Source organism: Crinia signifera, chromosome 6, assembly GCF_055691185.1.
Source record: "Crinia signifera chromosome 6, ASM5569118v1, whole genome shotgun sequence".
Taxonomy (NCBI): domain Eukaryota; kingdom Metazoa; phylum Chordata; class Amphibia; order Anura; family Myobatrachidae; genus Crinia; species Crinia signifera.
Window position 1 is genome coordinate 49,916,676 of NC_139222.1, and position 10,021 is coordinate 49,926,696.

Consider the following 10,021-nt stretch of genomic DNA (forward strand, 5'->3'; position numbering starts at 1 on the left):
TTGTATCTGTTCAACTCGTACATGTATCCTAGCGTAGAACAAATCAGTGCCAAGCGCCTGACGCCAGAACATGGCAGCTTGCAGAACTTCACTGTCATTTGCGCAAATAGCCTTCCACCCAGGTGCTTATTCAATTGTCCAAATAGATTTAAATCACTGCGTGACATGTCAGGGCTGTAGGGAGGATGGTCCAATACCTCCCAATGTTCCCAACTCATACGTATATTATAAAATGTAGTGCATCAGACCCAAACCTGTTTGTGACATGATGTTATCACCGTACATCTCAACAAGTTGACGATGGATGTCAGCTGCTGCCCATTAAATGCAGAAATCTGAGCACACTGTGCACTTCAATGTTTGACCATGTTTCCATCCGTGCCGCCATCTTACACCGGATGTTTTATTGTGGATGTGTGGAGGATCAGTGTGTATTTGGTGTGGGATGTGTGGAGGATCAGTGTGTATTTGGTGTGGGATGTGTGGAGGATCAGTGTGTATTTGGTGTGGGATGTGTGGAGGATCAGTGTGTGTTTGTTGTGGGATGTGTGGAGGATCAGTGTGTATTTGTTGTGGATGTGTGGAGGATCAGTGTGTATTTGGTGTGGGATGTGTGGAGGATCAGTGTGTATTTGGTGTGGGATGTGTGGAGGATCAGTGTGTATTTGTTGTGGATGTGTGGAGGATCAGTGTCTATTTGTTGTGTCATGGGGAGGTCACTGCTGCATGTAGTAGTCTGAGTGGTTTGTGCCCGCCTCTCTGCCCATCTTCTTTCAGTGCCGGCGTTTCTGCCAGGGCCTGATTAGGGTTAGAAATGTCCTAGGCTGATTGTAGCACCCATTTAGCTGCTGCTAAACACGGAGCGCAGGGTGTATGCATCTGCAGGAAATTGCCATTCATACTGCACGTGTGCAGGGAATGAAGGTTAGATAACTGACCGATTTAATTTTTGAATCTACTGATGTTTGTTGAGTTACAAAGAAACACTGGGAGTGATTATAGTTGGCTCACTAAGCAGCAAAAATGTGTTGTTCAGCAAGCCGGGCGTGCGAATGATACCACCCCGACTGGCTGGTGGGCGGGTCAGGGGTGCTCCTGCGTACTGATCGCCGGAGCAAAGGTGATGGGGGGGTACTGGAAGGAGGGGGGGGGGGGGGCTCTAGAGGTGCTGCGCCAGTGCGACTCGGCAGTGTGCGCCTGTAAGAAGAGCAGGGGTTGGCTTTGGTGGGTGCAGGCACACAGCTGCCTGTGCATCTCGGCAGCATGCGCCTTGGAGAAGAGCCTTAATGACTCCTGGACTTTGTGACGCCATGACGCCCGGACGTCTGTGCGGTGTCAATGATCCTGCCGAAAGGAGGAGCCGGCAGAACAACTTTGTGCAGAGCTGACTGCGTACGCGCCGCCGGGGACTCGGGAGTAACTAGCCAGTCCGGGTATAACTATGGGTGAGTCGCGACCCCACAATGACATGGGTGCGACCGACTTTGGGGTCTCGATCCACAGTTTGAGAAATGCTGGTCTATCGACTCTCCAGTGTTCTGGCATTCTAGCATTTTAAAGCGCACCATTGGAAGTACCGTTGCCAAACCCTATGATAAATCCTGGCAGAGGATAGTTTGCGAGCATATTTGAATGACCTGAGATGACAATCCTCTCGCTCCTAAGATTGACCACTCAACAGTCACCCCTTCTAATTCAATTTGATAAGATCCTGGTGATGACAAATTCCATGAGACTATAAGCCCGGACAAAGTAGGAGACGGTTTGGAGGGGCAACCGACAGTCTGAGATGGGACATGTACCAGGTTCTTCTCGGACAATCTGGAGCCACCCGAATGGTGGTCACATCTCATTTTTCAGCCGACCCAATACTCGTATAAGAATAGCAATGAGAGGAAAGCTATATACCATTTGGAATGGCCAAGGTGCTGAGAGGACATCCAAAAGGCATACTGCTGGATCCCTGGGTCCAAGAGCTGTACATGTGTAGCTGTCTGGAGGCCATTAGGTCCACCAGAGGTTGACCCCAGCATTTTGTCAAACGGTAAAATACCTCTGGGTGAAGCAGCCATTCTCCTGAATGGACATCTTGTAGACTCAGGAATTAGTTCAAGACTACTTCGATGTACACTGCCGATAGGGAGGGAAGAAACTGTTCCACCCACCTGAGAATCGTAGTGACTTCTCCCATGCTGGTGCAACTCCTGGTCCTGCCCTGGTAATTTATATAAGCATAGCTGGCATATTGTCTGTTTATATCTGCACTGGCCTGTTCTGGAGCATTGGTTCCATCTGACGAAGAGCACAGTAGATTGCCTGTAATTCCAAGATGTTGATGGGCAGGCACATTTCGTGGCTTGCTCATAAACCCTGAAAGGAACGATCTTCCACCTCCCCAACCTCAGAGACTGACGTCTGTGGTCGGCAGAATCTAGTAGTAATTTGCAAAGGGGCGACCCATGCTGGGATGAGAAGGTTTGAGCCACCATAGGGGAGAGAGGCAAATAAAGGTAGCATTTGGGTCTTGAGGTGGAAGTGAGAGCGACTCCACTGATGGAGCAGCTCCAGCTGTAGTGGTTTGGAGTGAAACTGTCAGAATTCGAAGCAGGACACGAGGTTTCCTAACACCCACATGCACAGATGAACCTAAACCCTGCTGTGTTTTAGAAAAGTACAAATCATCTCCCAGAGCTCTGTCCTCTTGTCTGCTGGTAGCTGGACCCTCTACGCAGGGGTATCAAGCAATGCTCAAAAATGAAGCACTGTTGTGGATGGAGTTATACTGGATTTCTGACAGTTTATTAGGTACTTGTTTCCTAGCATGTTGCTTAGTGGGCTATTCTGCGTAGGGAAATCGCATCGCATGGGCCATTTTAGTGCCATGCGATGCGATTTCTTTAAATGTAATTTATTCACTGCTCTGAGGGCCCCCAGGGGATCGCATCGCATCTCCCGCAATGCGATCCCATGCGATTTTATAGGGTGTGCGATGCCATTACATTAGCTATACAATAATATGATTGTATGTCATACAAAGAGGTTTTAGGCACCCCCCCCCCACTATCCACGCCACCCCGAAGCGTGGCGAGTGCAGCGGAACGCGACCTTTTCATACCCCCACTAGCCACGTCGGCGTGGAGTTGATTTTATATAGCATGGCGAGCGCAGCGAGCCTCCGAGCCCGGTGAGCGGCCGCGGAATACATGTAAAGTAATCCGCGTCCGCTCGCCACGCTTCGGGCTCGGTGGCTCGCCACAATATATAAATCTACTCCACGCCGACGAGGATAGTGGGGGTATGAAAACGTCGGAGGACGCGTTCCGCTGCGCTCGCCATTCTTCGGGGTGGCGTGGATAGTGGGGGGTGCGTAAAACATCATTGTATGTCATACAATGATATTATTGTATAGCTAATGTAATGGCATCGCACACCCTATAAAATCGGATGCGATTTTGTGGGCGATGCGATGCAATCCCCTGGGGCACACAGAGCAGTGAAAAAATTACATGAAAAAAATCGCATCGCACGGCACTAAAATGGCACATACGTTGCGATTAACTACATAAGCGTACGTAGAAAATCTGGGCGCCGTGCTAGGAAACAAGATTGTAGGATTGGGATTGTAGCAGATCCTGTAGGAGGTAGAGATGAATTTGCAGATCCTTTGGAGACTGCACTAGCAGAAGGGGGGCCACCCAGATAAGGTAGAACACAAGTTCCTTGTAGGTGACGTTGGGCAGCCATCACCTTTGTGAAGACTCACTGTGCTGTGCACAGCCATGAACTCTCTCACCAAAAAGCAAAGAAAATACTGGTGACATTGACATATTGGAAAGTGGAGATAGGCGTCCTGAATGTCTAAAGAAGCCATGAAGTCTCCTGGTTATAGAGTCTGAAGAATGGATTAAAGAGACTCCATCCTGAATTTGGGTAGTCTCAGGAACAGGTTGCGCTGTCTCCGGTTGAGAATGCTGTGGAAAGATCTTTGCAGTCTGTAGAAGGGAAGAAATGGAGGACTCAAGGGCAGAAGCCTTGGTGTCATCTAGCAGGCAGACCGGTGGTAACAAACTGAAACAGGGTTAGTTTAAAAAAAAAAGAAAGGGTATAGCCGAAAAATACAATGGAATCTGTCTTGGAGGTCATTTGTACAATGGCAAAGTCCAGGAACCAACCAGCCACCCTGGAAACCCCCAGGATTGGACATCCGGCATGAGAAAAAGATCTTGTCATCCTTCTAAGGGGAATGACCAGACCAAGCTTGATGAGGTTTTAATTTCTGGGTTTTCGGGGAGGAGGACTGGAGCCTTTAGGATGACTAACCTCTAACCCTGCCCTGAGCCTAAAAAGCCAGATAGGAATGTTGTCTGGCTTTGGCAGGCCCCAAAAGCAAGAAGGCCGTCTTAAATGCCGCTCTACTGGCTATGAATTTGTTACGTTTCAGCCCAAGGAGTACAGTTCTGGAGATTGGTAGAGCTGCTAAGACCCTTTTGTAATCATCAGCTTTCCAGGAGTGCATCCGCAGGGCCCTATGAGCTGCCACTGAGGAAGCCAAAATCTCAACCGCTTATCACCCGCAAACCGACGGCCAGATGGAGAGAGTGAACCAGAATCTCAAGACTTTCCTTTGGTTATATCTTTCTTCCTCTCAGGATAATTGGGCCAAACTGCTCCCCTGGGCGGAATTTTCCCACAATAATACTTATTACAGTTCTAGCCAAACCACTCCTTTCCTTGTAGTGTATGGGATGCATCCTCGAGTACTAGAATTTCCTCCATTACCTGCAGGTGATGTTCCCGCAGTCAAAACCTCCTCACGCTTCTTCTCCAACATCTGGAGGAAGAGGTATCGCCACTCTTCAAGGGCAAGTTTCATGGCAAGGAGCTCTTGTTCTCCTATAGGATAGTTACGCTCTGCTGGGGAGAACTTTCTGGAAAAGAAACTGCAAAGATGAAGTTTCCCATCCTCCCCATACGAGAGAGGATCGCCCCTACTGCTTCGGAAGAAGCGTCAACTTCAAGAATAAATGGGCATCCGGTTGCCGGAGTACAGGGGCAGTGACAAAAGCTTGCTTCAATTTATGGAAGTCCTCAATTGCCCTCTGGGGCCATCGGGAGGGATTGGCTCCTTTTCTCGTAAGAGCCGTGATGGGGGCTACGATTGAGAATCCTTGAATGAACTTACGATAGTAATTTGCACATCCCAGAAAGCGTTGATTGGGTCGTAGTAGGGTCGTTGGTTGAGTCCAATCTAGGGTGGCAGCTACTTTCTCTGGATCCATCTGTAAACCTTGACCCGAGACTATATACCCGAGAAAGGGAACAGATCTTTTTTCAAAGAGGCATTTCTCAAGTTTGCAGTACAACTGGTTTTGCCGTAACCGCTGTAGAACCTCTCTGACTTGGTCTCGATGTGAAGCCAAATCTCGGGAACATATTAAAATGTCATCTAGGTATACCACTACAGAAATGTACAGTAAATCCCTAAAAATCTAATTTACAAAGTCTTGGAAGACGGCAGGAGCGTTACAGAGTCCGAATGGCATCACTAGATACTCATAATGGCCGTCTCCTTCATGGATATGGATTAAATTATAAGCACCGCATAAATCTAACTTTGAAAAGATGGTAGCTCCTTTAATTCTATCGAATAGTTCGGGAATAAGGGGCAGGGGATAATGGTTCTTTATGGGGATTTCATTAAGGCCACATTAGTCGATGCAGGGGCGAAGCGAACCATCTTTTTTCTTTACGAAGAAGAAGCCTGCCCCTTGTAGTGCCACAGTAAAAAACAATAGTTTATCCTTATTTTTACACCATTTATCAGCCCGATGCCCACCGCCCAGGGGCATCGGGGGACAGTACCAGGCTTCAGCCTGGTCAGGTAAGTCCTGGAGGGGGGGACCCCTTCATTGGGGGGGTCCCCACTCCCCCAGGGCCCCTGGCCAGGCTGAGCGGTCAGGGGGTTAATGTTTTGGCCGGGGGGACTTGCATAAAAAGTCTCCCCCCGGCTGTGACATTATCCTGCTGGCTGGTTGTGCCTGGGACTGGTTCTTGAAATACGGGGGACCCCATGTCATTTTGTCCCCCGTATTTTGGGAACCAGCCCCGGACCTGGAGCCTGGGGCTGGTTGTTAAAAAACGGGGAGCCCCTATTTGTCGGGTTCCCTGATTTTTAATTACCGGCCCCGGCTCCTTCAGCCTGGTGCTGGTTACGGCTGTGGGGGGGACCCCACGCCGTTTTTTTTTAAAATTTATTTATTTTTCTATTTTTTTCACTGAAGCCTGCACGGATCTGACTGATCCGTGCAGGCTAAAACGCAAATAGAACAGGAAAATGGTGTTCTATTTTCCTGGCGTATTTGCGTGGGTGTTTCACACCACTTAGCAGCCGTATTGTCAGTACGGCTGCTTAGTAAATCAGGAATCACCATTCTTTTGAATGGTGATTTCTGTCGTATCCTATCGATGGTGTAGGACATTCGTATTTGTAAATACAAATACGAATGTTCCATCTTTATGACTACGAATTGTTGTATTTTTGGGATTGTAAATCCCGAAAATACAAATTCGTAAAAAAAAGGTGTATTTCTCCCTACGAATACACCTTTTTTCTATGAATCCATTTTGGTAAATGTCCCCCTATATATCTGAATTAATGCAAATATTTAATAAACTAAAAAAATGAATTAAATACACATATAGTATATAACACTGGCCAGTGATAAAAAACACAATTAGTTGCAGACAAAATCCAGTGTGGTGGATTCAACACCAGTTGGGTATAGCTGTTCTGTTTTTCCCATATATAGGTGGGGAGAGTTAGTGACTCCCTTATATTTTAGATTTTGCCTGGCCAGACACAATGAAAATGTAAAGAAAAAATATATAAAAACAAGTAAAAATAGTTAGTGCCCCTCTCTTAGGTTAGGAATAAAGAGAGTGGGAGAGAGAGAAAATAACATATAACAATCCAAAGGTGCAGTTTTTAGGGCTGTGTTGCAGCAGTTCCTGGAAGCCCAGGCTCCGGGTTAGATTGAAAGTGGTGTGGTTACCAAACCCAGGAGATTTGCTGCAGGTAATAGGGCTCTTGTCTCTCTGGCGCTCCAGAGATGAGGTTGCTCAGTCAGAATTAGCGGTACGACGCATCTCCCCGCCTCCTTGGGGGTTCGGCGGCTTCTTCAGATAGTGAGACTAATTGTGTTTTTATTGAATTGTATTTTTTATCACTGGCCAGTGTTATATACTATATGTGTATTTAATTCATTTTTTAGTTTATTAAATATTTGCATTAATTCAGATATATATTGTTTCCAGCGCGTTCTATGGGCGGCGGTACGCATCCTACGACCTTTTCAACCCCCACTATCCACGTCGGCGTGGAGTTGAGAATAGAAAGTGTGGCGAGCACAGCAAGCCACCGAGCCAGAAGCGTGGCGAACACAGCGAGCTCCGCGAGGGGACACGGATACCTGTGAAACCCGCGAGGGGACACGGATACCTGTGAAACCCGCGAGGGGGCACGGATACCTGTGAAGGTATCCGCGTCTGCTCGCCACGCTTCGGGCTCGGTGGCTCGCTGCGCTCGCCACACTTTCTATTCTCAACTCCACGCCGACGTGGATAGTGGGGGTATGAAAAGGTCGTAGGACGCGTACCGTCGCCGCTCGCCACGCTTCAGGTTGGCGTTGATAGTGGGGGTGGTACAGTGTGAAAAATGACATTTGGGGTGCATTTTACATGATGTCAACTCATGTCCATTATTTCTGTGAAAAATCGCATGCGATTTTATCAAAAATGTATAAAAACACGGGAAAATCGCATCCCATCGCATGTCACTACATATGGCATGCGATGGGAGCCGTGAAAGTATACAAGTACCCAATTCTGTTTTGTAACCTCTACTACTATGTTACTATGTAGTCCGACAGCACAACCCGGTGTTGTTGTTGTTGTTATTTTTGTACACCAATAAATAAACATGGCCCCCACTGCGTAGGGGGACCGGGGACAGCCCCGGGCTTCAGCCCTGGACAGGTAATGCCTGGGGAGAGCCCTTTATTCAGGTGGTCCCCACTCGCACAGGGACCTTGTACATGGGGTGATGCTCTGACCAGGGGAACTTATATAAAGTGTCCCCCGCTGTGACATCATTCTAGCTGTTGGAGCCCGGCGCTGGTTACAAAATACAGGGGACTCCTACTCTATTTGTTCCCCATATTACTGGAATCAGGACCTTTACAAGAGCCCAGTGCTGGATTCTTAAATGCGCCAGGACCCCCTCACTTTGATGATTGAATGTGAAAACATCCGAATGCGATTTTTGAAATGCGATATATTCATCACGGCAAAACGTACAATTGTTACCGCAGATCACTCACTATTACATATGTGATTTGCAGTACACACGCACTTATGGCCATTTATTAACCCAAAATAATGACACCCTATTACTTCTCGCCCATTGCCCTCATTACTCTGCACTGACAGAGGAGAATATAGTAGAGGAAGACTGTAGTGACAGAACAAGAAGAATAGGAATCTACAACACTAAAAAAGTGAAATAAGTGAGATTCCAAAGAAGAAAAAGGAGCACTCACAATTCACACACTGCAAACTCACACTCAAAATAACAGATGGGAAAAACTATTCCGCAGCCGACTAGTATGGCAACCTAAACACCTAGAACATTTCCCAGAGGGCAACAGGGAGAATAGAGAATAACAAGCGTGGCTTGGATCTAAAATAATTTTAGTAGCCTTAACTTTACCCCTTTTTGCACTCACCTGTGCTGGTATCTGTAGGGATTTCCTCCTCCTTACGCTGCTGGTCTCCCCTCATATACGTCCCTTCTCCTCCCTCTGTATCTTCTAAATTATTATCACTCACATCCGTCTCGTCTCTCCCTCTCCAGGGTGAGATTTAATATCCTCTCAGTCATGTGACTCCTGTCCTGGTCCATCCCCAGAGAAGCAAGGACGTGTCTCATCCTCATGTGACTTCTAATAAAGACTCTGGGTACTTTAACACTTCACTGTCCAGGAATAAATACAATAGTTATAAACAACAGGACATGCTCATCTCTCTGTTTCATATCCAAGTAAGTTACATGTACTGTGATGGCCGCTATTAGCCTGGCGCTCACAGGAGCAGTATGAAGCAGGGACATGTTATACTGAATATATGACATGGGGATGAGGGGGAATTATAAAGCGGGCAGTAAGTTATGGGTATGGGTAAAAACCGGACCAGGACAAAACCCCCGGACCGCCAAACCAGACAATAAACTCTGCATTTTGGAGCTTGTAGCCTCCGGTCCGGGGGGTGTCCTGTCCGGGGGTGTCCTGTCCGGGGGGCTGCCTGTCACACCTGTCACCAGGTAGAGGAGGAGGGGTAGAATAAAGTCTCCCTGTATGGTCCGGGCATGTAGCAAAAACCAGACGGTCCAGACCACAGGGGGAGGCTGTAATCTCCCCTCCCCCATGTCCCTGGTGATAGCTATCATAGGGACCCCCCCGGACAAGACACCCCCCGAACAGGACACCCCCCGGACCGGACCCTACAAGCTCTGGACTGCAGATTTTGATGTCCTGTCCGGCGGTCCGGAGTCTAGTCTGGTCCGCTTTTTACATAGTCCCGTAAGTTATTATGCGGATAGCCGGTGGGCATTATGAGGGGGGTTTTAGGTGCTGTGATTTGGTACTGACGCCATGGTAGCGCATATGAGGCTATACAGTGCTTATTATTAGGCTGAGGTGTGCCTGAAGGGGCAGCATGGGAGTCAGGGAGGTATGAGTGGGAAATAATGATGATGTGGAGATGTGCAGCCATTGTATAGGAGTCCTTAGGCCATGATATGGGGGGATGGTGGGTCACAGCCACATGGTGCTGGCGTTACACCTTCTTAATTCATGTGTTGCCATGTAATATCTATTCACACACACATACCCCCAACCAGTCACGGCCTCCTCTCACCCGAAAGATAATGTGCACTCCGATTTAAGGTATGTGTGCTTCTACGGTA

At 47.9% G+C, this 10,021-nt stretch overlaps 1 long non-coding RNA gene across 1 annotated transcript in view; it reads right to left on the reverse strand.

Moving 5' to 3' along the window:
- LOC146007643 (uncharacterized) overlaps positions 1 to 8,892 on the reverse strand; it is a 154,851-nt gene extending 145,959 nt beyond the window's left edge. Inside the window, exon 1 of the long non-coding RNA XR_014444368.1 lies at positions 8,784 to 8,892. This is a non-coding gene — a long non-coding RNA (uncharacterized LOC146007643). The remainder of the gene's footprint in view (positions 1 to 8,783) is intronic.
- Positions 8,893 to 10,021: the final 1,129 nt, after the last annotated feature.